Source organism: Trachemys scripta, chromosome 5 (assembly GCF_013100865.1).
Source record: "Trachemys scripta elegans isolate TJP31775 chromosome 5, CAS_Tse_1.0, whole genome shotgun sequence".
Classification (NCBI taxonomy): domain Eukaryota; kingdom Metazoa; phylum Chordata; order Testudines; family Emydidae; genus Trachemys; species Trachemys scripta.
Genome location: NC_048302.1, coordinates 1,161,465 through 1,189,071, shown reverse-complemented (window position 1 = coordinate 1,189,071; position 27,607 = coordinate 1,161,465).

The window sequence follows — 27,607 nt, the reverse complement described above, 5'->3', positions numbered from 1 at the left end:
AAAGCTAACAAAATAAGCAAAATGGAGTACAATTTTCTCGAGACAATTTCTCCCCATTAGGCTTTTGGCCTACAAGGTTTCTAACCATCAGAGGAGTGAAGTTCTGGAACAGCCTTCCAAGGGGAGCAGTGGGGGCAAAAAGCTAACTGGCTTCAAGACTGAGCTTGATAAGTTTATGGAGGAGATGGCATGATGGGACTGCCTACAATGGTGTGTGGCTCATTGGCGACTGCCAGTAGCAAGAATCCCCAACAGCTGGAAATGGGAGACTAGATGGGGAGGGCTCTGAGTTGCTATAGAGATTTCTTCCCCAGGTATCTGGCTGGTGGGTCTTGCTGTTATGCTCAGGGTCTAACTGATCACCACATTTGGGGTTGGGAAGGAATTTCCCCCCAGGAGACGCAGGGGTTTTTTGCCTCCCGCTACAGCATGTGGCACTCACTTGCAGGTTTAATCTGGTATCAATGGTGACTTCTCTGTAACTTGAAGTCTTTAAACCATGATTTGAGAACTTCAGTAACTCAGCCAGAGGTCATGGGGCTATGTCAGGAGTGGGTGAGGTTCTGTGGCCTGCAATGTGCAGGAGGTCTGATTAGATGATCACGATGGTCCCTTCCGACCTCAAAGTCTATGAGTCTGTGGTGTGGGGGATTAATTTGGTCCTATGTGTTTCAAACTAGCCATTTAACTAGATCTGGTTTTTAATTAATTTCTAATACACCTCCCATCCCCTGGCAGTGGAGCTGGTTCTGAGGGTCATGGGAACGGAGTTGCAGCAGCACCGGTTTCCCTGATCCCAGAACCTGAGGCTGTGAACTCTTCTCTCCCAGCAGACAACACTGCACCTGAATAACAACAGCAGCAGCAACAGCAATAGATCAAACTTAATAAAGAAAACAAGCTCCAGGAAAGACGGCAAACACAGGCAATGGTTCCAGGTAAACACCCTGCTGTGCTAACAGTGCACCAACAGCTTGTTCTGATGCTATTGAATCGATTGTTTGATTATTATTTGTGCTATTCCTTATTTCATCTCCTTCCTCAGGAGGAGAACAGGAAACACATTGCTTTAGCCAATCCAAGCTCTATTATTTGAACCATTTACAGGACATAGTAAGAGGTCAAATGGCGTAAGTGCTTTAGGGCACCCACTGGCATGCGTATTAGGACTAGCCTAGGCCTGTTTATGGTATAATTTGGTTGTAAAGCTACCTGGTCAGGGAAGGCTCTGTTGGCTTCCTTGCTGGCTAAAACAGGGCTTATGTATTCTAGAAGCGCTACAGCGGTGTGGCTACACCAATGCAGAGCTCTCCCATTGGCATAATAAAACCACCTCCATGACCGGCTGTAGCTATGTAGCTCTCCAGCCAACATAACACTGTCCACACTAGTGCTTAGGTTGGTGTAATTTATGTCACTCAGGGGTGGCTTATTCACACCCCTGAGCGACACAAGTTATACTGACATAAGTGGTAGTGTGTACAAGCCCTTAGAACAATATGATTCTGGTACTGAAGATTGGCAAGTTGTTTCTGTATGAGAGAGGATAGACTTTCTATATGCAGTTCACTCTGCTTATTTGCCCATCACCAGTGCCCACTTGCTGGAAAGATCTTAGGCCCCAGTTCAGCATCCATCCCAGTTAAGCAAGTACTTCACTTTACTCACATGCTTAAGTCCCATTGACTTCAATGGGACTTGAGCTCATACTTAATTTTAAGCATAGGCTTAGGTGCTTTCCTGAATATGGAGGGACTTAAGCACATCTGAAATGCTTTGCTGAACTGGGCCCTTACTTCAGATTAGATGCGAGCCAGTAGCTTTGAAAATGGATCTGTATGTGGCTTTGGTTTATACCAGTAACCTCAGCAATTGCCACCTGAGTTTCCTTGTTGTAAAAGGCTTTTTATTAAGCACCTCCACTCTCCTTCCACTATTCTTAGCATTGTGTCAGTCTCTTTTGCCAAACACAGACATTTTCCATGTGACCCCCCATGTTTTCATGGTCTGTTCCATTCTCTACAGCTTCTTTTCCTGAGCTCCTCACCATTGCATATGAGCGTCGTGCATTGAGTGACATGACTGACCTCTATCGTATGTAGTTCCCTCTCTCTTCCCTCTACCCCGGCTCTGTGTATGGGTTACAAACGGTAGTGCTCATTGCACTTGGAGCGGAAGGTGGGAAGGTTTGGGATGGTCCTTAGTTTCTGGGGAAGACTGGATCTCAGTCTCAGATCAGCCCGTGAGAAAGTCCTGTTCCTGCACAGAGGAGGAGCCTGAGGAGAGTTGTCAACCATGGTCTTCATCCCAAAGCTATAGGTGGGGAGCTGGGATTCTGCCAAATCAAGTCCTAGTATATGCCTGGCAATGTGTGTATGAATGGTGCTGGATAGGGACAGCTGAATGATAGCCACACTCTGTCACATCTATTCTTTAAGAATCTCTTGAACTCTGGGGTACAAATGTGGGGACCCGCATGAAAGTCCCCCTAAGCTTATATTCCACCAGCTTAGGTTAAAACTTCCCCAAGGCACAAATTCCTTTCCTTGTCCTTGGACGGTATTGTTGCCACCACCAAGTGATTTAAACAAACATTCAGGGAGGGGCCACTTGGAGCCCTATCCCCACCCAAAATATCCCCCAAGCCCTTTCATTCCCTTTCCTGGGGGGGGGGGGGGGCTTGAGAATAATATACCAACCGTTAGGTTAACAAAGTGAGCACAGACCAAATCCCTGGTTTTTAGGACACTGAAAATCAATCAGGCTCTTAAAAGAAGAAATTTATTTTAAAAAAAAAAGTAAAAGAATCACACCTGCAAAAGCAGGATGGAAGGTAACTTTACAGGGTAAATAAAAAGATTTTAAACCCAGAGGATTCCCCTCTGATTCTGCTTCCCAGTTACAAAACAGGAATAAAATTACCTCTTAGTATAGGGAAAATTCACAAGCTAAAACAAAAGATAATCTTATGCATTTCCTTGCTATTACTTACAATTTTTGTAATCTTATATGCTTATTTCAGGTAGGGTTTTAGGAGATTTTTTTTTCCTGCCCTGGTCCTTCTCTGTCCAAGAGAGAACAACAAAGAGGCACAAACAAAAACCTCCCCCCCCCCCACAGATTTGAAAGGATCTTCTTCCCTTATTGGTCCTTTTGGTCAGGTGCCAACCAGTGCCAACCAGGTTATTTGAGCTTCTTAACCCCTTAAAGGTAAAGGAAGGATTTTATGCTACCCTTAGCTGTATGCTTATGACACAGCTGAATGATAGAGTGTGGCTATCACATCTCTTCTTTAAGAATCACTCTTGTCTGAGCCACTAAAGATGTGCTGTCTCCAAAGTCACCCAGCTAGCCAGTGACAAACTGGAATAAAATCCAGCAATTACATGTGAATTTCAGCTTTAATTACTTTTAAAGAAGCACATTTCTAGAACCCCAGGTTGAGAAGGAAAGTTTGAAAATGTGACCCAAACTCACCTTAAAGGCTCAAAACCCAGACGGCCAATGAAAGAGCCCCACATCTATTATTTTTAAAAATCTCATGATTTTTAAGCCAGTCTCATAGAGTGAGAGAATTTAAGGCCAGACGAGGTCATCTAGTCTGACCTCATGCATATCACAGGCCACCAACCCCCCCACACTAAACCCAACAACCAAAATGAGACCAAAGTATCACAGCCCACAGGAGACTAGACAAGCAAAGAACAGGGTTGACTGAGGAGCACCAGTGCCCGAGGCCCCCTCATAATTTGGGAGGGCTTGATTTCCAGTTTTTGAATATTTGGAACCGGCAATACTGAAATCCAGATGTATGTGTGTGTGTATATATATATATATAATCAACTCTGGGATTTGTTGTCAATTTTTACTTATTTCTTTGTTTACTTTTGTCAACTGATGCTTTGTAGCTTGTGGGAGAAAATCTGAGAAGCTGGTTGTTTCTTTGCTAATGAAATGAACACAAAGGTTAACAAAAATCTCCCCAAAACTCTTCTTACACAGTCTCAAGCTGAGAAAGGTTGCAAGCACGTTGGAGGACAGGATTAGAATTTAAAACGATCTTGATAATTTGGAGAGCTGACATGAAATCAACAAGATGAAATGTATTAAAGACAAGTGCAACCTCCACACTCAGGAAAGAAAAATCAGATGCACAAATACACAGTGGAGAGGTAGTACTGCTGAGAGGCTCTGGATTATAGTGGAGCACAAATGGAATATGAGTCAACAATGTGATACAGTTGCAAACATGGCCAATATCATTCTGGAATGCATGGACAGGAGTGTCGTATGTAAGACATGGGAGGTAATTGTCCCATCTACCAGGCACTGGTGAAGCCTCAGCTGGTGTCCTGGGTCCAGCTCTGGGTGCCACCCTTTGCGAAAGATGTGGACAAATTGGAAAGAGTCCAGAGGAGAGCAGCAACAATGATCAAAGGGTTAGAAAAATATCCTATGGGGAAAGGTTAAAAAACTGGACCTGTTTAGTCTTGAGAAAAGAATATTGAGGGAGGACCCAACACCAGTCTTCAAACATGTTATAAAGAGGACTGTGTCCGTGCCCACTGAAGGTAGGACAAGACGTAATGGGCTTAATCTGCAGCAGGGGAGATTTAGGTCAGATATTAGAAAAACTTTCTAACTATAAGAACAATTAAGCTCTGGAAGAGGCTTCCAAGGGAGTTTGTGAAATTTCTGTCCCTGGAGATTTTTAAGAAGTGGATGGACAAACCCTTGTCAGGGATGGTCTATATTTGCCTAGGCACAGGGGCAGGGCCGGGTCCAGGTTTTTTGCCGCCCCAAGCAAAAACAATTTTGGCTGCCCCCTGTCCCAGCCCTGGGCTCCTCGCCGCACCCCCCTGCTGCCCCAGCCCTGGGCTCTCCCCACTCCAACCCGCACCCCCCCTACCGCCCCAGCTCTGGGCTTCAACCCCTACCCCTCCACCATTGCCCCCCACATATACCTCCTGCTGCCCCAGCCCTGGGCTCTCCTCCCCCACACACCTACACCCTCCTTCCGCCGCAGCCCTGGGTCACTGGTAACTCGCTCCCAGGGCGGGTCATTCAGCAGGAATTTTGGATGTGCACAGAACACAGACAGGATTGGTTACAGAACTGCATATGGTTACAGAACTGCAGTAAAGTGGAACAATTTTCAGCTTGTGTGATTGGAGGATATCTGGATGCCTATTATAAGTCTGTCCTACATAAATGAGGAAAAGTTGAGGTGCCTTTATTATTCTTTTGTTCCATTCTTTCTTTCTATGGGGAATTTGCCAATGCAATATCACTATCTTCCTTTTAAACAAACAAAAAGGCAATGGCTGTTGAAAATAACAATTCCAGTCCTAATAACCACTGGGAAGCATTTCTTGCTCAATTTTATCCTACTTTTTCTAAAGCAAGTTACAGTGGATCAGTATATTTGATTTGGGGGAAATGAAGTAACAGCCGCCCAAACTGAGCTTGAGCACTCCTGAATTTTGAGGTGTTCAAATCTGGAAGGCAGGTGCTGGGAGGAGGGAGGAGCTGTGGCTCCGCAGGGGAGCACGGCAGCATGTATGCAGCAGCGTGTCTGGCGCTGCGCGAAGCCAGACATGCTGGTCTGAGCGGCACAGTAATGGGGCTAGGGGGTTGGAGAAGGGGTAAGGGGTTCCGGAGGGGCAATCAAGAGACAGGGAGCGGGGGGGGTTGGATGGAGCGGAGATTCGGGGAGGCAATCATGGGCAGGGAGAAGGGGGGGTTAGATGGTTAGGGGTTCGGGGGGGCAGTCAGGGGACAGGCAGCAGTTGGATAGGTATGGGAGTCCCAGGGGTTTGTCAGGGGACAGGTAGGGGGTGGGGTTCTAGGGGGGAAGTTGGGGCAGAGATCCCGGGAGGGGGTGATCAGGGGACAGGGAGCAGGGGGAGTTGGATGGGTTGGGGTTTCTGTGGGGGGCAGTCGGAGGGAGTGGATGGGGGCAGGGTGGGGCTACCCTCCCTCCCCCATGGAGTGTCCTATTTTTTGATTGTTAAAATATGGAATCCCTGCCCTTCCCAATGCAGTTCTCCATACAAAGCAGGCTGCAGCATGAGGTCTCAGCTTCCTCACTCACTCCCCCTCTTTCCTGTTGGTAGTGGCCAAGGGAATGCTGGGAAATGTAGTTCTTTCCCTGCTCCAGGGCTGGCTCTATAGGCAGGGAGCTAACCAAGGAACTACATCTCCCAGGGTCCCCTGTTGGGTCTCAGCTCCCAGGCTGGATCCCTGCCGCCCCTTCAAATGGGCTGCCCCAAGCATGTGCTTGCTTTGCTGGTGCCTAGAGCCGCCCCTGCGCAGGGGGCTGGACTAGATGACTGCTCGAGGTCCCTTCCAGCCCTACATGTCTATGATTTATTGTTTGCATCCTCCATTTCCACAATGCACAGCCACATGTTAAAAGACACTTACACGCTGCTGCTAGGTTTGACCAAGGAGTGCCCTGTGGGGAGCATGACCAGGAAATGCTGCAGGTTGTAATGACCGGGGCAGCCTGAACCTCACTGAAAGTCCTTTCCATTGTTTTCTAGGCTGGTGGAGCCGGAGAGAAGACCAGTCATTATTTTGTAACAGATTTCGAAAAACTTATGAGCCATGTTTTTTATTGACTGTTTTCTGTATAAAATGGAAACTAAATCCTCAAGAAACAGGCACATCAGAAAAAAGATTAGCCACTTACTCCCCTTAGATTGTAAAGTCATTGGGCGAGGACCTCCTGTGACGGGTTGGATCACAGAAACCCCCTTGGGAGCTGCCAACCAATGTGCAAAGACTCCATGTGCTCCTGTTTTCCTTGCAAGCTCAGGACTCCAGCACCCTGTCTTGCTGAGCCAGACACTCCCGTCTGCTCCAACACAGATCCAGGGTCTGAATCACTTGCCCCAAAGCTGCAAGTTTACCTGAAAACAGCTCACAGAAGTGTGCTTGTCTTAGGCACTCAGATGCCCAACTCCCAATGGGGTCTAAACCCAGATAAATCCGTTTTACCCTGTATAAAGCTTATGCCAGCACACACATATACAGGAAGACTCACAGGTAAACACAGCCATCTGCAGACAATGGGAGTCATCAAGATTCTAAACCATCATTAATGGCCCACACTTTACATAATTACAATAGGCCCTCAGAGTTATATTTTATATTTCTAGTTTTAGATACATGAGTGGTACATTTACACAAATCGGATGATCACACTCAGTAGATTATAAGCTTTGTAATGATACCTTACAAGAGACCTTTTGCATGAAGCATATCCCAGTTATGTTATATTCACTTATTACCATATTTTTCTAAAACTATCCCAGTTACATTATATTCACTTATTATCATGTTTTTATAAAACTATATAGACTGCACAACGTTACACCCCCTTTTTATTCTATGTACATATGGCAAATGGCATAGTGGGGGTCCTGGTCAGCTACAGAAATACTCCAAAATAACAACAGTCCACTTCAACAAGACACTCTTGGGGCTCATAGCCCTCTGGCCTGCCCTAATTATGAGCTCTGATATCTGGTTTCTCTCTCCAATGCATTATAAATTCCTCATCAGCTTGGAATCTAGGCACAATACTTTGCGCTTACTGCATGTTCTGTCTGAGAATCTGACAGTGCTCTACAAATGGTAGAGCCCAATCCAAATCCTCCTCTTATTGATGATGAAATGGACAGTGAGAGGTTCTGTGATGTGCCAGTCACACCGGAAGGCTGTGACAATGCAGGGAATGGTGTCTAGGGGCCCATTTCAATTCTGGATTACACTAGTGTAAATCCAGAGGAATTCCACTGAAGGCAGTTATTCAAGATTTGCACTAATGTATCAGAGAGTAGAATTTGGCCCCGAATCTCCTGCCTCCCACTCCTAAACGTTTAGCTGCAATACTATCCATCCCCTCCCAGGTCCCCCTTTACCAGCTGTCGCTGAGGGACAATGCTGGCCCTGACTGTGTCTCATTGAGATTGGCCACTGATGTCCCTAACCCGCCTCTAAGGCGGCTGGCTCTGTGCACTGCAGGGCTATACTATTGCTAACATGAATTGTTTTCCCATGTGAAGTGTTTTGCACCTGATTTTTTGCTGTGGCTGCAGCTGTTAAGAATTAATTATTGCATAGGTGGGGGGTTGATGCTAATAACAGTTCAACAATGCTACAGCCCCACTCTCAGATAAGACAGGCAATACAGTCGTGGATTAATATCAGTAGGGATTCAAAGCTGCTGAATGAATCTGAGGGAGAGGCCTCTGCTATAGGGCCCTAGAAAGGGGGCGTGAGCCAAAGCCCATTGAAGCCCAGGGAAAGGAGCCTATGGGCGTCACTGGGGTTTGAATCAGGCCTTAGGAGAGAGACTCATCTGGCAAAGCGCAGCACAAGGAAAATACTAATTACAAGCAATCCAATACCAGGGCTGAGTTCAAATAAAGTCTCTGCCTACGTTACAGCCAAATCTACATGCACACAACAGCTCTGGCAAGCCAGGCAGCATTTGCTGGCTTTGGCATCTGGCCTCTTCTGCCAAAGGAAAATGGAGGGGGGGAAATGGAGAAGAGCCAGCAGAACAAGACTTTCCGAGCTCTGTGTTTTCATAATTAGGGCACCTATTGACATGATATGGGGGGAACATGATACTAGAATGATTAGGTTTTTACAGCAATAAATCATTAGGGTGGATTCCCTTCAAGTTTGGTCCTGCCTGTGCTACAGAGATCATAATAATAACCCCCTTTGCCCCACCTGGCTCAGTTCTCTGCTGTAACTCAGACTATAGTTGGAAATGCCCAGCTAATCCATCCAGCAATCTGACTGTCTGGCCATCTCTAATTGCTTCACGTTTTTTCTTTCCTAGTTGCATAAATATTATGCATTGCAATATTATGTATCTAAAGTACTGAGCTGCACGATTCGGACCAAATGACTCTGCTTGGCTGCTAATGGTATTCATTGATCATTCCCAGCTGCTGTTTGTTTCTTTGAGTTGCTCCAGTGGGAAATATAAAAGACTGATAACGGATTTACTGCTCAGGACTCCTCGTGTTCCGCCTTCGTTTGCTGGGAGGGTGAACGGTGCAGCATCAGCACATAGAGCCCAGACAGTCCCTCAGACAGCTTCCTTCCACCCTAAGTCAATAATTGGGTAAATGTCCCCCTTTCTGGTTGGGTAGTGATGCTCAATGTAGGAAAACCTCTCCCACCTCATGAACATTTGACACTGAAGATGTCCAAGGCACATGAGCTCACTCTGCATTTCAGATTCTGCAGTTCATGTGGACACATCCTAGGGACAAAACCTAGAACATAAAGTCAATTGCCTGATGATTTGTAGGCACGTCCGTTGGAAACACCGCAAGCCACTGAGTCATCTTTTATCTGATGGTAAAATTCATAGAAAATTGATGTAAACCCTTCCCCACTGTCCTTTCCTGGCCCAAAGAAATGGAGCAAATTCCAATATTTGCCAAAAGCTTTTAGGGCTAATTCAAGGCCCCTACTCCTAGCACTTCCCTCTGGCCCCAGGAGAGCTCCAGTGCTATAGGCCCCAATATAACTAGATACTTGAGTACGTCTACATTTAAGCACTGAAGCCTTTGAGCGTACTCCCCTGCTCAAAATTAGGCACATGCTTTAAGTACCTTGCTGAAACAGGGTCTAAATTTACAGCCATGACTGAATACAAAAAAGTTTCTCATGGTCTGAATCTCCGCATCAGACCCATGTCTGGATGGAAGAAGAGTGGAGATCGAAGTCCACTGTATACTGTATCCACTAATGGCAATGATGTTGCTTGTCTGGCTGAGCATACAGGGAAAGGAGGCATGTGACTGGTTTTAGCTACATCGCACTTCTATACGGAATTAGACTGCAAGCACTCAGTCCAGGGATTGTGTCTGCCAATGTGTGTCGTACAGCACCTAGCACAATGGGGCCTCAATCACTGTTTAGACCTTATGGGTGCAATAATAATAAATAGTACAAAGCTGGTACCCAATAAAAACCATCATTGATTAGCTGAAGGAGGCGCTTTTGTGTCAAGAGAATGTGAAGAATAAGATGATTGTGTCTAAAATGTATTAGCTGGCCTGGCTTGGACTACCAACACTGCTTAGAAGGGCAGGGAAGCGGGTGGCTTAGGCCATTCTGAATTAATGAATGTATGTGTAGTTTGAATGTGAGGTTTGTGTTGTAAAATCAACTGAGTGAAAAATGGAGTTTAAAAAGTCTCCCTGGCAAATTTCAGTAGATGGAGAGTAGCTATTGCATTAGAAATAGATCAGACACCAAACAAATGGACAGATAGTCCTGTCTAAAGTCAAGCATAAAAATTTGTGAATCATTTCCCCTGCATGAAAGTCAGAATTTCTGCTCCCATCACAAAGGAGAAGAGGCTGAGTTATTTCCTATAGGGTCTGCTGCTGATCCTATTGAAATCAGACCTATAGTCACTACGTGCAGCCAGGCGTTATTGCTGCATTATAGATGGAGGAGCTGATTTGATACGCTGTTCTATAAGTATAATAACAATTAGCTTTCAACTCTTTGCTCCAGGGGCCTGGAACTGCGACAATCATCCATATGCTACTGCTGGGAGGGCATAGAATGAAGCCCTCTGCTAAACCGCAACGTGCTGCGACGTGTCTCTGTGTAAGAGCGATGGACCAGTACAGAGAAGAGAAAAGGAAAAATAAAATGCATTGGTGACAACAGATTCCACCAGCAGCACTTCTATGGGACACTTGCATTAGCATACAATGGAAATAATAGAACAACTTGGTAACACTAAAATCACAAAAACAATGAGGAGTCCATTAAAGTCCATGGCACTTTAAAGACCAACAGATTTATTTGGACATAAGCTTTCATGGGTAAAAAACCCACTTCTTCAGTCTTTAAGGTGCCACTGGACTCCTGGTTGTTTTTGTGGATACAGACTGACACAGCTACTCCCTGATACTACACTCACAGTTGGTGCTGGAGGATATCTGTAGCCTTGTTAAGAACCCGGCCAGCTTTAGATGGTGGGGGTAGAGGAGATGTATGAAGGAGACAGGAATAACGCACTTGTGCTCTCTGCTTAAACAGGCTGCCATCTGGGTTTGTTTGCAAAGGGGAGGGGAAGAGAGAGGAGCAAGGATAGGAGGCAAAAGATCCCGGCAGCTCAGTGTAGCGAGTATTAATGATTCATAGATTCTAATGCCAGAAGGGACCATTGAGAACTGTCCAAAATAATTGCTAGAGCAGATCTTTTAGAAAAACCATCCAGTCTTGATTTAAACATTGCCAATAAGGGAGAATCCACCACAACCCTTGGTAAATTGTCTCAGTGGTTAATTCTCTCACTATTGAAAATTATGCCTTATTTTCATCTGAATTAGTTTAGCTTCAACTTCCAGTCATTGGATCGTGTTAGACCATTCTCGACTAGACTGAAGAGCCCAGTAGTAAATATTCTCCATGTAGGTACTTACAGACAGTGATCAAATCACCCCTTAACCTTCTCTTTGTTAGGCTAAATAGATCGAGCTCCTTGAGTCTAACACTATACGTTATGTTGTCGAATCCTTTAATCGTTCTTGTGGCTCTTCTCTGAACAGTCTCCAATTTATCAACATCCTTCTTGAATTGTGGGCACCAGAACTGGACACAGGATTCCAGCAGTGGCTGCACCAGTGTCAAATACACAGTTAAAATAGCCTCTCTACTCCAATTCAAGATTCCCCTGTTTATGCATTGCAGGATCACATTACCTTGTTTGGCCACAGTGTTCCACTGAGAGCTCATCATGTTCAGATGATTACTATGACCCCGTATGATGTTTTTAGCTATGCTAGCATGGGTAAATCTAGTATGTGTATGTGTACCCACTCTGCCCTCACACCCCAGATTGCAGTGTAGTTTTTCCCCATAGATTCCCCAGGCCAGAAGGGACCACTGTGATCATCTAGTCTGACCTCCTGCGTAGCACAGGCAAGAGAACCTCACTCAGAGAGTCCTGCATCTAGCCCATAACTTCTGTTTGGGCTAGAGATATTTGGGGAATCCTGAAGAAACAAACATGCATGCTGAGCATGGAGGAGTTGCAGTGCACAGCATGACTAGAGCTGGATAAACATTTTCCTCAAAAAGGGGGAGAGAAAAGGAGTTTGTCTGGAGGTGATTGCAAGGCATTTCACAGGGAACTCACCAAGCTAGGTGAATGAATTTACACGCCATTCAGGAACAGTCAGCATGGATTCACCAAGGGCAAGTCATGCCTGACTAACCTAATTGCCTTCTATGACGAGATAACTGGCTCTGTGGATGAGGGGAAAGCAGTGGATGTGTTATTCCTTGACTTTAGCAAAGCTTTTGATTCGGTCTCCCACAGTATTCTTGCCAGCAAGTTAAAGAAGTACGGGCTGGATGAATGGACTATAAGGTGGATAGAAAGCTGGCTAAATTGTCGGGCTCAACAGGTAGTGATCAATGGCTCCATGTCTAGTTGGCAGCCGGTATCAAGACGAGTGCCCCAAAGATTGGTCCTGGAGCCAGTTTTGTTCAATATCTTCATTAATGATCTGGAGGATGGCGTGGACTGCACCCTCAACAAGTTTGCAGATGACACTAAACTGGGAGGAGGAGTAGATATGCTAGAGGGTAGGGATAGCATACAAGACACAAAGGCTTGCCGGGGAGCTCAGATACTATGCTGATGGGGTTCAGATCAGTATGACAGAGAGAAAATGCTGGATTGTTTCCCACCCTCTCTCAGCAGGGTTCAGTAGGATTCACACACTATTGAGGGGAAGCCTGGAGCCTGTTCTGATGCAATGGTTGTTGCTGTGACTACCGGCCCTTATGGAGCCATTCTTACTTTGGTACCTGGGCATCCCAAAGATGATTTAGATTGGGTACAGCTAATGCAATCCAGCACAGGGGGCCAATGACTGACGAGCCCCACCACACCATGGCTGTTGTCAAGGTCAGAGACAGATCTGAACTAGCCGGGTGACATTTCTCAGCTTTCAGGCGGCATGGACAGAGCCATGTATCACTAGACTTGTCCTGGGAAAGCTTCTGCTGGTGCAGCTGCCAGGGTGCTAGCAATGGTGGGAATGCGAGGCTACACATGGCGCTGGCACTATTGCTGCCACGTCAAACAGTTCCGAGCAGGCGAGAGGATGTCGTAGGAACAAAACCCCCCTGAGCCTCGTCCAAACCAGAGTCCCCTTGGTGGCTGGGCTCAGGACCTGCATTAGGGTGGAAGAAGGCTGGGAGATTTTAAAAAGGACAAGCCTAGTGTAGATGGGGCTACTGCGGGGCCAGATTCGGACTTCAGCCTGGTCTATACTTAAAAATGAGATCAACCTTGCTACATCACTTAGGGCTGTTGTTAGGTCAACCTAACCCCCAGTGTAGACTCAGCTACAGCAGTGGAAGAATTCTTCCAGCAGCCTGGCTCCCACCTCCCAGAGACATGGACTAAGCAAATCAATGGAAAACCCCTTCAATCCCTGTAGGAAGCTGCACTACGGCTCCGCAGCAGCACAGCTGCCTGGCTGTCGTTGTGTTGCAGTAGCAGCTGCAGTGTGGATATGGCCAGAGCCTGTCTTCTGGGGCAGTGTGTCTGAGAGGTGAGGCCCTGCCATGGGAATGCTGGGCCCAATGCTTCACCTCTGGCCATATCCTTCTCCACACCTGCACCTCCCAAGTCCAGGATGTGTGCTGCCAGTCCTGTGAGAATGGGCTCTGGCACATGTCCCTCTTCCCACGGGGGCCCAGCCTTCCCTTCCTCACGGTTCTTTCCCACTGGCCAGCTAGGAGGAAGCACAGAGGGTTCAGCTCATGTTGCGGGGGAAGCTGTACGTGGGGGTGGGAGGGGCTGTCGCCTTATATGACCAGTTCACTCATCCCTCTATGGCACTGGATAGCCTCTAAGAGTGCCTGTACGGTGCCTTCCTGAGCGTAACAGCCAGGTGGGAAACATGCTGTAACCACTGCCCTGTGGTGGAACCCCACCAATAAAGCAGAAACAAGCTCTCCTGAACTGAAGAAGAAAGTAGCAAGTGACAACATGCATCTCCTATTCTTGATCAAACCTGATCTTTCGCGCCTTCTATGTGGGCCCGATCCTGTCCTACTGAAGTCCATAGCAAACACCCCAGTGAGAGCAGAATTGGGCTCTGTGATGGAACAGGTATATTTGAAGCTTCCCAAGGTACCCCGTCCAAACCCTCTCCTCTGAACAGTGACTCCACCAACGTGACCTCTGGGGCGTGCATGCTGCTCGGGCTGATCCCTTTATTAAAGTGAGGAAAGGATGCAAACGACTTTGTTTCCTTTCACAGCACAGAAGGTTTGTTTGCATTTATCACAGGGGTGGGCAAACTTTTTGGCCTGAGGGCCACATCTGGGTATGGAAATTGTATGGCAGGCCATGAATGCTCATAGAACTGGGGGTTAGGGAGCGGGAGGGGGTGAGAGCTCCAACTAGGAGTGTGGGCTCTGGGGTGGGGCCAGAAATGAGGAGTTCAGGGTGCAGGAGGGGGCTCTGGGCTGGGATCAAGGGGTTCAGAGGGTGGGAGGGGGATCAGGGCAGGGGGTTGGGGAACAGGGGGGAGTGAGGGCTCTGGCTGGGGGTGTGAGCTCTGGGGTGGGGCCAGGGATGAGGGGTTTGGGGTGTAAGAGGGGGCTCCAGGCTGGGGGGTGAAGCTGAAGGGTGAGGAGTATGGGAGGGGGATCGGGGCTGGGGCATGGGGTTGGGGTGTGGAAGGGGGTCAGGGGTGCAGGCTCTGGATAGCGCTTACCTCAAGAGGCTCCCAGAAGCAGTGACATGTTCCCCTTTCAGCTCCTACACGGAGGCGCAGCCAGGCAGCTTAGTCATGGGTGCTGCGTGGGGGGGGTGCTGCGGGGGGGCGCTTGGGGTGGGGGTAGGGTGCGTAGCCCCCTGGCTGTCCCTATGTGTAGGAGCTGGAGGGGGAACATGTCATTGCTGCCGGGAGCCAGGCAGAGCCATGGCACATGCAGAGCGGGGCAAGGCCCTGACTCTGCTCCCTGGCAGGAGCTTGAGGGACGGATTAAAATGTCTGAAGGGCCGGGCCACAGTTTGCCCACCCCTGGTTTATCTAGTGCATTTTATTTGGGCTTTGAGACTTGAAATGTCATTGATTAGCATCTGGCAAAGCTTATAATATGTGTGGGTGTTAATGAACTAGGTGATGGAACTGCCCATTACACTCAGATCTAACTTGCACCATATATCAGAGAGACTTCCCTCTCCCCCATCCCATAACGGAGATCTGCTGACACAGTGCTCATTGCTGTCACAGAAACATCGGTGGGAAGCTCTCCACAAGCAGCTGTCCCTGCACCACACCAGTGGACAGCTCCTACTGGTATTTACAGCTGGCACTGATGTGGGTTCAAAGTGAGAAGGAAACAATGGCCCTGGGATGAGGAGAAGGGTTTCCTGGAATATCTGATGGCACTAATCTAGATTGAAGTTAAAGATCCTGGCCCCAGTTTTCAAAAGGGACCAATGATTCTGGTGCGTCCATATTTGGGATCCCAGCCAGACTTGTGTCAAGTGAGGCACCCAGAATTAGTGGCTATTTAACAACATTGGCCTTCATTTTTCTGTAGTCAGTTTAGGGTTAAAGACGTATGGGCTGGATGAATGGACTGTAAGGTGTATAGAAAGCTGGCTAGATCATCAGGCTCAATGGGTAGTGATCAATGGATCCATGTCTAGTGGCAGCCAGTATCAGGCGGAGTGCCCCAAGGGTCGGTCCTGGGGCCGGTTTTGTTCAATATCTTCATTAATGATCTGGAGGATGGTATGGACTGCACCCTCAGCAAGTTTGCAGATGACACTAAACTGGGAGGAGTGGTATATACACTGGAGTGGTATATACCTCAGGGATAGGATACAGAGGGACCTAGACAAATTAGAGGATTGGGCCAAAAGAAATCTGATGAGGTTCAACAAGGACAAGTGCAGGGACCTGCACTTAGGATGGAAGAATCCCATGCACTGTTACAGACTAGGGACCGAGTGGCTAGGCAGCAGTTCTGCAAAAAAGGACCTAGGAGTTACAGTGAACAAGAAGCTGGATATGAATCAACAGAGTGCCCTTGTTGCCAAGAAGGCTAACGGCATTTTGGGTTGTATAAGTTGGGGCATTGCCAGCAGATCGAGGGACGTGATCATTCCCCTCTATTCAGCATTGGTGAGGCCTCATCTGGAGTACTGTGTCCAGTTTTGGGCCCCACACTACAAGAAGGATGTGGAAAAATTAGAAAGAGTCCAGCAGAGGGCAACAAAAACGATTAGAGGGCTGGAGCACATGACTTACGAGGAGAGGCTGAGAGAACTGGGATTGTTTAGTCTGCCGAAGAGAAGAATGAGTGGGGGATTTGATAGCTGTTTTCAACTACCTGAAAGAGGGTTCCAAAGAGGCTGGATCTAGATTGTTCTCAGTGGTACCAGATGACAGAACAAGGAGTAATGGTCTCAAGTTGCAGTGGGGGAGGTCTAGGTTGGATATTAGGAAAAACTTTTTCACTGGGAGGGTGGTGAAGCACTGGAATAGGTTACCTAGGAAGGTGGTGGAATCTCCTTCCTTAGAGGTTTTCAAGGTCAGGCTTGACAAAGCCCTGGCTGGGATGATTTAGTTGGGGATTGGTCCTGCTTTGAGCAGGGGGTTGGACTAGATGACCTCCTGAGGTCACTTCCAACCCTGATATTCTATGATTCTAGGGCTGACAGAAAGTGCCGGCCTGCCAGCCCCGAAGAGTTCAGGCCTATATTGTTGCTCAGAACACACACCGCCTTGGCAGCCGCAGTTTGAAAGCCCCACACACTGCCCTAACAGTTTGACTTATCCTTCAGCTAGACAGCCCACCTGGGGGCAAAAGGAACATTCGCTCTCAGTGCCAGTCAGTGTTTGGCCTGTTTGCCCAGGCTGCCAGCAGGGCTCAGAGCTTGGTTTTGGCAATGTTCACACATGCTTGTTGGAAGCTGATTAACGCCACCATTTCATTTCCCATGGCCACCAAACAGCTTATCCTGGGTAGGGATTGCCAGGGTAACGAGCTGGTGGTGGGGCTGGCTCCGTAGCCCATTGCCTACTTTCCATGAGTCTCTGTGCATTATGTTTCCTGCTTTTGTTCAGATGGATGTATCACACACTTGTATTTCAGTTCACATGCTTCCCAGCATATGACATGTCTATGATACATGTTTGTTTGTTTAATAAAAAGGGGTTTATTTTAAAAAGCCTTAGGATAGCTAGAACTTCCTAGGGAAGACGCTGCATCTGGGTTGTGTAATATGGGTGCTTGGAACCAGAGAGCTCATTTCATTAAACATGAGCTTAACTGCTGGTAAGACACTGTTGGGTGTAGATGCACATAAGAGCTGTTTGAAACTTCATCCATGGTAGCTGATTTACACAGGCTTGAGGTTTTGTGCCTTTTCTTGCACCTCAGGGAAATGAGAACCATAGAAGAGCAGGAAGCGCCACCAGCATGGAGCTGCTAAGGGAAAACACCCAGTGACTTTCTTTCCTCTCACCCCTCAGGGTCACCTTCTGGCAGCTTCTCCACAGCCACCGAGCCAGAAGCGGAGCAGAGATTCCTGACACGAGAACACCCTGGCATTCCTGTAGAACAGCGTGTGCTGCTGGGCTAGCAAACCCCTGGCAAGAGCCACCATACAAGGAGGAGGAGGGAATTGCACGGCAATTGATTATTACCCCCACCCCCGCTAATAATGAGCCCAGAGTTTGAATATCCCCACATGGGTCCATACTGTTGTGGCAAAGAAGGGGGGAAACCAGAGAAAGTGAAAGGGTAAGTGCTGTTAAAGAGCTGGGTTAGGCTGGTTGATTTGGCATATTTATCATCCAGCTCTGGGGGAAAATCACTAATTATTTCATACCTGCCTGCCAGAGTAAAAGGGCAAATTTGCTTTGGTTATAGACTTTTCTCAACATCAAAAAATGAACCCCCCACCCCCACTCAATATAGAGACAGAGACTAGCCCCTGCTGTCCAGTCGGCCACTCCCAGCTGGGTTTGCACCCTGTTACTGCTCTTCCTTCCCCCTCAGTCCTTCCTGTCCACTCCCTGCAGGGGAGGGGGTAATGCTGGTGTCAGATCAGCCTCAGGTCCACGCTGGCTTGAGGCCCTGTTCCCCTGCCTGTCATGCAGCATTGGCCAGTGTGTCAAGAGGAAACACTTCAGGTGCCCTCCAATTTTAGTCTCAGCCCTGTGAGGCAGTGCTGGTCACATGCAAGTAAAGAAGCTACCCAGTCCTTCTCCTCCAAGAGACATGTCTGCATTGACTGCCCAGGAGCCGGTGCACCCCACTGCAGAAAACAGACAGGGCTGGGTTGTGGTGGGTATAAGGGAATAGTTTATGTAGGCTATTGAGCACAGACAGACCCTCACATTCTCTCTGGGTCTAGTTGCCAGACAGCTCAAGGTGGTAGGAGCAGAGGGGCACAGCTGAGTCAGGAAGGGAAGAGAGACCTTCAAGCCAATGGAGATGGTTTCTTCCATTCCCTGGGGTCCCGCCGAAGCTCCTCTGCAAACAAGCTGAGTGCTGGGGCTTCACACCACTAGCCAGGCTCGGAAGCAGTAGGAGTCTGAAGGCAACCACAGCCCACGGTGTGTTCTCTCGGGGCATGGGCTCAGAAACAGAGCATGGGTCAGAGCTGCTCTGAGCAGTCATGTCCCACACCCAGCACCTGCACCCCTGCATGGAGGGGAGTGAAGGCGCAGGCACGAGGCAGCCATAATGCTCTAGAAGTGAAGGGAACTGATAAGTTATGATCTCACTCGCTGCCTGTGTTCTGTAAAGGGAATTGCTAAACCACTGACTGGGAAGGCAATGATGTTCACTCTAAACAGGTCAGTTTACCAAAATCAGAACTCACAGAAAGGTGGGAAATGTTACCCGAAATTGGGCTAGCTAGGACTAATGACCCACCAGAGTTTTGCAGAAAGCAGCACGTTTATTATACTGATAGCTAAGCTCAAAAGAAGTGTGGAGGGGCACACTCACACTCCCAGGACAGGCACAGCACTGGAGATGTCAGGATCCTTCAAGCTAAGTGTCCCACAGCACAGCGATGGACGGTGCGATGAAGGTAAGTCTTCCCGAAGCACGATGGACTGCAACGCGGCGAACCATTGGCCAGGCGGTATGGGCAAAGGGCATTTATAGGAGGTACAAGCTTGTGAGTGCAGTCCTGAGCACATGGCCCCTTCCCCCCCTTTTTTTTTTCCCGCTCCGCCGGCAGTCCCGGACATTGCAGGGCCCTCTTAGGCACTGGGCCCCATTCCGGGGAATTGGCCAAATTGGCTTAAAGCCAGCCCTGGGTGCAAGAGAACCAGACAGAGACACTAAATTAGTCCAAACAAAAGGCCACGTTGATATAATTCAAGGACTATTTTGGAACCATGCTTGGTAGAAACAGAAGATATGGAACTGGAAATTAGTGAACAAAAATTGGCGTGTCGGATATTAGGCCTAACTGGTGGACAATATAATGAGAGGATGGGCTGTTCCACCCCTCACTCTCCTTTTAAGTCCTTAAAGAAAAAGACTTTGGGGGCAAGAACAAAAAAACAGACGGAGGCTACTGGAGTGAGCTTCTGCCATCCCCTCCATTGCCTGGGACCGTGGACCTTCTTCGTCCTGATCCTGAGGGATGTCCTGACCAGACTGGGCCAAAGAGAGGGGCCCAGCTGACATCGCCACTCTTCCTGGCTCCAGCTGAATCCAAACACCACCTGGGATGAAACAGGATCGGACTGTACCAACCACACCTCCAGTCCCTCTCAACTAACTTCTCTTTCCCCCCAAAGGACAGTCATTACCATCTCTGATACCATCCAAGAGCCTGTCAGACAAGTGGGGGTTCTGTCTAAAACTCTCCCCAGCTAAAGGGGAAGGAAGCGAGGGACGTTGTTAAAATGACAGCCTTATTTAGTACTTTACATTCCAAAGGCTTTAACTTTTTCCTTCTCTTCTGTATCTTCAGTAAAAGGTTAAAAGGATGGGCAGGTCTACACGACAGTCGGGATCAACTCTCTGAGATCGATCCACTGGTAGTCGATTTAGTGGGTCTAGTAAAGACCCACCAAATCAACTGCAGATCACTCTCCAGTTGACCCCCGTACTCTACCCCCAAGGAGAAGAGTAAGGTAAGTCGATGGGAGATTTTCTCCCGTCGACCCCTCCGCGGTGTAGACCCTGTGGTAATACGTTATTCACGTAGCTGGAATTGCGTAGCGTAGGTCGACTTACTGTGGTAGTGTAGACATAGCCGATGGTTACTGATGTGTTTGCCATGGAGCTAAGCAGGCTGAGGTCTCTGTATACCAAACGCTGAGCCTTGTTTAACACTGTTTAATGTTGGACAGTGACTTGGTTCTGTTAACACCTTTGGCCTATTTATTCCAATTGAAATAATACAACAGATCTGCCTTAGCTGGTGCTCTACAGCAGGATGGCTGGCCGAGGACTGACAGAATAGGAGTATTTCTGTGGGTGGCATGGCTGAAAAGGGGAATGGCTGGGGTAAAGAGAGATGGATGTAAGGCCCTATAGGTCTAGCAATCAGTCCTGCAGAGCTACCAGACAGCTGGCCACTCCAGGCTGACACCAAGCAACAGCTGTAACCCGCTTGCACTCCACCTCCCATGATCTCCTGTGGACACAGTCCACAGGAAGTTCCACCTCAAGGGTTTGACAAACAGCAGTCTCATGGCTCCTGATTGGCTCCTTACCCTATATAAACTCAAGGGGCGTGGCAGGAAACATCCAGGCAACAGTGTGGCTCTCTTGTAGCTGCCATCACCATTCCTGCTCCTGAATCCCTGGCTTGATTTGGATTTTGCCTCCTGACTTGGACTCTGACTCTTGGTGTCAAGCCTGGCCTGGAACTCGACTGCGGACTCCCCTGCCACTCTCAGCCTCAGGTTTGACCCTACCCTGACCCTTGGCCCTGACTGTCCTTGGTTGGATCCTGACAATGGCTCTCTCAGCTGGACAAATGAGGAGTGGTGCCAGCTGAGGGAGATTTCATCTTTGCTGTCAAAGATCTCAGCCCCCCACCTGAACTGGTGTAAGGCAGCTCTAGTGTGGACTCGAGGAAAAGCCCTGCTCCTCCGCAGACTGGCTGCTATGAATGTGCGTGGCCAGTGCAGAACAACCAGGCTAGAACAATTGCTTGTTGTGGTACTTGCTGGTCTTGGTCTCTCAGGGCAGGGGAGGCCTTTGTGAAGAGCCACGGAGTCAGATTGTCCCTGGCACTGAGTGGGGCACAAGAAGCCTCCTCCCGCCCCTCCATACCCCACACGAAGGGCAGCAATGATCACAGGAGCTGAGGCACTGCCCCGTGGGGTGCACATTGCCCCAGAGTGGGGTATGCAGGGCTGCAGCCAGCCAGGGGCAGGAAGGAGGGCATGTTGCACAATCTGGGGACGGAGGGGACTCTGTAGTAGTCCCAAAGCAGGGCAAAGACTAACTGCCAGAGTCAGCCTGTTCTCAGCACTGGGGCTTTGCATTCTCCCTGCAGGGGCCCTGACCCACTCAGATGAACATTGTGATGGCATGGAAAGGCTGAGGCTCCAAAAGGACCTGCTAACATCTGAGCAGATGCCACCTGAGCATGTGCAGCCATGATTTTTCATGGTGGCAGCAAGTTACACCAGTGCAGTGTGCGCACATTGGCATAACGACATTGTCCTGTCTAAGTTGGGAAACGTGCACAATAGCATCCTTGAAGAGGGTGTTTCCCCCTCTCCTTTAGGCCCGATAGGAGAATTTTTCAGAACGTTCTGGACAGACCAAACCAGGGGTGACAAGTCTCACCTAGTTGTAACTCTAGCTTCACCACTAATTCTAATTAATAACCTCAGTGACTAATAAAGCATAAATTATACAGTCTTTAAATCATGAGCCCCAGTGTGATCTTCCCCGATCATGGCTGTCTCCATCAGATACAGACAGACTCATTGACCTTTAGGGGTGACAAGAGAATGTATGAGATCTGCGACAGGAAAGGAAACTGAATGTGAGCAGAAAATCGCTCTGAGAACGTTGCTAACATCTAATTTGAGTGCATCCTGTCATGCTCAAACTCATACCATCACAAACACACACTAATCTGCTAGAGCTATCCCAGTGTAGCCACCTCCCTCCTCCCCCTTCCATGTATGGGGTTCAGTAACCTGGCTGGGCCCAAGGGCTTCAAACTAAATCTTTGTTGTTCAGTAATGCAGCTCCCAGGGGCCTCTGCAGAATAGAACACGGGCTGCTGCAGCCCGTGCCCCAGACCAGGAGCTGGAATAAAGTCTCTGTTACTCCGGAATAGAGTGTCCACATGGGGGACATATATTGGAATAGCTGGAGCATTTCCACTGGAGCTATGCCAATTTCCCCGTATAGATAACCCCTTATAGAGCACTAGCTAACACAATCCCCGGTACTAGGGCAATTCAGTACAGCAAGGGTCACAAGCTGAGGCCTAGACAAAGGGGAAAGCAGGTCTGTTAAACTTCCTAGGAGAATTCTCTCTCTCTCCCTAATTAATGGGCTGACCTGGCTCTACATAGGGCAATGCAAAAATCCATAAAAAGGTGTGGTTCTGAGCACTCTGTCCCCAACCCAGCATGTGATTGGTCCACTTGGCAGGTAGAATTATTGAGGCTCAGGATACCTATGCTCTCTTGATGTCTCTGCCACTGGCCTGCTGGGTTACCTTGGGTCAGTTACTTCCCCTCTCTGGGCCTCCATTTCCCCAGCTGTAAAATGGGCTAAGGATACTGGCCTCCTTTGTAAAGCATGTTGAAATCACCTGAGGCAAAGCTTTAGGTGAGAATTAATGTTGTTACTTGCGTTTATATACTGAGAGCAGCACCTTAGGCCAGGGGTGCTGGAACAATGTGTGTAGTGGGGGTGTTGAAAGCCATTGAATCAAACTATAAACCCTGTCTATGATGGAAACCCACTTCAAGCCAGGGGGTGTGGCAGCACCCCTCGCACCCGTGGTTCCAGCACCTTTGCCTTAGGCTGGTGGATTCAGTGGGCAGGGCTTCCTTGCATGGAGCTTGGCAGAGGCCACTATTCCCCCACCCCTTTCCCAAATCTGATCTCTGCTTGAAGCTCTAGCTTTGACTCTGGGTTTAAAAACAAGCAGAGTCTGTGGCAATTCAACATGTAAAATCTTGGGCTGAACCAAACCTTCCCGGCCCACGGGGGGAGCTAACTGCTTTTGCCTTCTGGCTTTTCAGCCTGTCTACACCACAGACCCAATTTTCAAATGAGCTCAGGGCCAGGTTTTCACGTGCTCAGCCCCATTTTGCTCTGATAATCCAGTTATTGCTTCAGCTGGTTTCTCTGGCCATGTCCACATCAAACACAGGCTGCTGTTCTGATGCAGATGGCTTCCTGCACCCATTTAATTAGCTGGCTCCCCTAGCTGGTCCGTCTCAGGTAATTGCCATATCTGTGATTACGTCCCTCTCACACTTCTGAAACTGACCCTGAGGAGATTATGAAAACACACAAGGGTGACTGCATTGTCCTGCCTCCCAATCTTCAGACCACATACGTGCACGCCGACATGTGACCTAGCAGCTGCAGGCAGGACCTGACTGTCGTCACCGGGAACCTTACGATTGAGTCGATGAGCCCTTTCAGGGTCTCAAACCTGTCTGGGGGGAGAGAGGCCCTGGCTGACGTTGCGTCCAGGAGCACCCTGATAAACTTTATGCATTGGATTGGGACTAACGTGGACTTGGTGTTGTTTACCAACAGGTCCAGGGTGTTGCATGTGGACAGGAGGAGTGCCACATGATCCCTCACCTGCGACCAGGAGGTGCCCTTGACCAGCCAGTCATCCAGATAGGGGAATGACTGGCACCTGAGGTAGGCTGCTACTACTGACATGCACTTTGTAAAGACCCTGGGGGCAGTGGACAGACCAAACGGGAGGACCGTGAATTGGTAGTGATTCTGTCCCACCACAAAATGGAGGAAGTGCCTGTGCCCCTCGAATACGTGGATGTGGAAGTACGCGTCCTGTAGATCGAGGGCAGTGTACCAATCCCTGGGATCCAGGGATGGGATGATGAAGGCCAGGGAAACCATGTGGAACTTGAGTTTCACCATGTACTGGTTCAGGCCTCGCAGGTCCATGATGGGCCTGAGCCCCCCTTTGGCCTTTGGGATAAGAAAATATCGGGAGTAATACCCTTTGCCCAGGAACTCCTTGGGCACCGCCTCTATCGCTCCTAGTTCCAGGAGCCTCCCGGCCTCCTTCTCGAGCATAGCCTCATGTGATGGGTCCGCCAAGAGGGACGGGGGCGGCGGGTGGTTGGGCGGGTAGGAGGTAAACCGGGGGGTGTAACCTCAGGAGATGGTGTTGAGGACCCAACAGTCCGAGGTAAGCCACGACCATTCCGGGAGAAACGCACACAATCGATTGGAGAAAGGGAGCTTTATTGGGGGTGTATCCCTGCTGGAAGCTTGCGGGATACCCCCGAGCATCCCATCAAAACTGCCTTTTACCCACCTGTTTGCCCTTAGAGGACCCAGGCTGGGGGCCATGCCGGTATTGCCTTTGTGGGCATTTTTTATAGTCCCGTTGCTTCTTATGGGCGGCCTCGTATTTTGGGAGGGCGGCCTGGGCGGGGGCCTGCTGTGGCTTAAACTTGGGTTTTGCCAGAGCAGGGACATAGAGGCCTAGGGTCGTGCAGGAGTCTTTCATGCCATGCAGCCTTGTGTCCGTTTCCTCCGCAAACAGCACCGTCCCGTCGAAAGGGAGATCCTGCATCGACGACTGCGCTTCGCTGGATAGCCCAGAGCAGAAGCCAGGATCCCCGTCTCATGGACACCGCCGAGGCCATGGACCATGCAGCCGTGTCCGCTGCATCCGAAGTGGCCTGCAGGGACGCCTTTATGGCGGCTGCCCCTTCCTCAATGAGTGCCTTAAACGCCTTTCTATCGCACTCCCGGAGGGAGTCCTCGAACTTGGGGAGGGATCCCCAGAGATTAAACTCGTAGCGACCCAGGAGAGCCTGATGGTTTGCTACTCTCAGCTGGAAGCTTGACAATGAATAAATTTTTCTCCTGAAAGCATCCAGCCTCTTTGTTCTTTGGGGTTGGGGCTGGCTGCCCCGTTGCTCCCTGTGGTTGACCGACTCGACCACCAAAGAGTTGGGCGCCAGATGGGTATACAGATACTCGTGCCCTTTCGTGGGTACAAAGCACTTGCGCTCCGCCTTCTTACAGATGGGAGCCAACGAGGCTGGTGTTTGCCACAGGGCATCTGAAATTTTCGCCATCCCTTCATGGAGCGGCAAGACCACCCTGCCCAGTGCTGAGGGGGACAGAACATTGAACAGGAAGTCTGAGGGCGCCTCCATTTCCTCAGCCTGGAGATGGAGGCTCGCTGCCACCCTTTTCAGTAAGTCTTGATGGGCCCAGTAGTCCTCCTGCGGGGGGCGGGGGGAGCGGGGCTGCAATGAGCTCCTCCAGTTGGGGCAAGGAGGCTGGTGCTGTGCTTTGGGTGTCAGCCGACACTGGAGGATCCACCACCTGGTCGGACTCCCGGCATGGCACCGAGGAAGTGGGGCCCGTCGACCCTTTTCTTGGCAGCCTAGGGATGGAGGCTGATAGTGCTTCTGACGCCCGGCCACCGAGCGAGCCCCCACTGGGGGCTGCGCCGGAGGCCACGGTGCCCACTGGTACCACTGGGCCGGCCACGATGCACGGTACCATTGCATTTGCTGAGCCACCGGTGGGGCCGGCCGATCAGGTTAGCTAGCCTGGCCTGTAGACTGGCGACTGTGAGCGGAGGTCGGGCTGGCGTACGACCCGCTGCTGCCTCCGGACCGGGAGTGGCAGTGGTGCCGGGATCTACGTCGACCACGGGACCACAACCTCGAGGCAGGAGAATGGCACTAGCGGTAGTAGCTGCTCTTGACGGTCTCGATAGGCGGACTCACGATGGCGCCTTGGTGGAGACTTTGAGCAGGATTCCGAGTGGGAACAGAGTCGACGGTCATGCCGCAACCAACTTCAGTACCTCCTTCGAGACAAGGACCATTGGTGACGTCCGCCACGGTCCCATCTGTGCTCGCTCCGTGAAGACGAGTGGTGCCAGGAGTCCCAATCGGATGGCACCCATCCAGACAGCCTAGTCGGCATCAAGGGGATCCACATGGACTGAGCCCTGAACGCTCACTGGGCGGTGAGCGGTGTCGGGAATGTTCCCTCAACTGAGACCAGTACAGGGTCGGTGATGACTGCAGCGATCCCAGCGGCGGCTTGCCTCTGGAGTGTGGGGCCGACATTGGCGGCGCTCCTGGAACAGGCATGGACATGACGTCCTTAGCCGGCTGGAGGGCTTCGTGTGTAGATGGCATCCGGACATCCGGAGAGGCCTGCTCCGAAAGTGCCGGGCTACTCCGCTCCGCATGAGTCAGAGGCCCAGGGCCCGATGGGGACCGAGGACTACCCAACATGGGCCTAGCCTCTGTCCCAGACTTCCCTCGGTGCCGTTGCGAAGAGGGAGTCTTTCCGGTCCTCTTGGCGTGCCCCATGGAAGGGGAGCGGTGCCGACTAGTCAAGGGTACCGGAGGGTCTCTGCGCACCAACGCCGCGGTGCAAGGTACCGGATCAGAGTGGCGTGTCGGGGCCAGCGCCGACTCCATCAGGATGGCCCGGAGTCATAGAATATCAGGGTTGGAAGGGATCTCAGAAGGTCATCTAATCCAACCCCCTGCTCAAAGCAGGACCAATCACCAGACAGATTTTTGCCCCAGATCCCTAAGTGGCCCCCTCAATGTCCATTTCTTTTTTAGTCCGGGGCTTGAACGACTTGTAGATCTTGCACCTTTCGCTGATATGGGTTTCTCCCAAGCAGCACAGACAGACTGTGTGCAGGTCACTCCTTGGCATAGAATGCCTATAGGAGCCGCACAACTTAATCCCGGGGCACGGGGCATGCCCCGGCCTGGGCCCGCTAACTAACTAAACTTCACTGAAAACTAACTGACTACAGGTACTGCTGAACGAAGTTCTGGAGACAAGCTGCAGCAAGGCTGGAGCTGAGCAGTTCCAACGCACCTTCACTGGCAGCAAGAAGGAACTGAGAGTGGGGGGAGTGCGCAGCTCCCCTTATACCACACCAGTCAGGCACCACTCCAGGGGTCGCAGGGGGCATTCCCCCCTACGGGTACTGCTAGGGGAAAAACTTCCGGCACCGGTGCACGTGGTGAGCACACACACATACTGTGGAATACACATGAGCAATCATTCAAAGAAAAACTTCCTTTTATTTGTTTTAAACCTGCTGCCCATTAATTTCATTTGGCCTTTAGTTCTTATATTATGGGAACAAGTAAATAACTTTTCCTTATTCACTTTCTCCACACCACTCATGATTTTATATACCTCTATCATATCCCCCCTTAGTCTCCTCTTTTCTAAGCTGAAAAGTCCTGGCCTCTTTAATCTCTCCTCATATGGGACCCGTTCCAAACCCCTAATCATTTTAGTTGCCCTTCTCTGAATCTTTTCTAAGATTTTATCTTTTTTG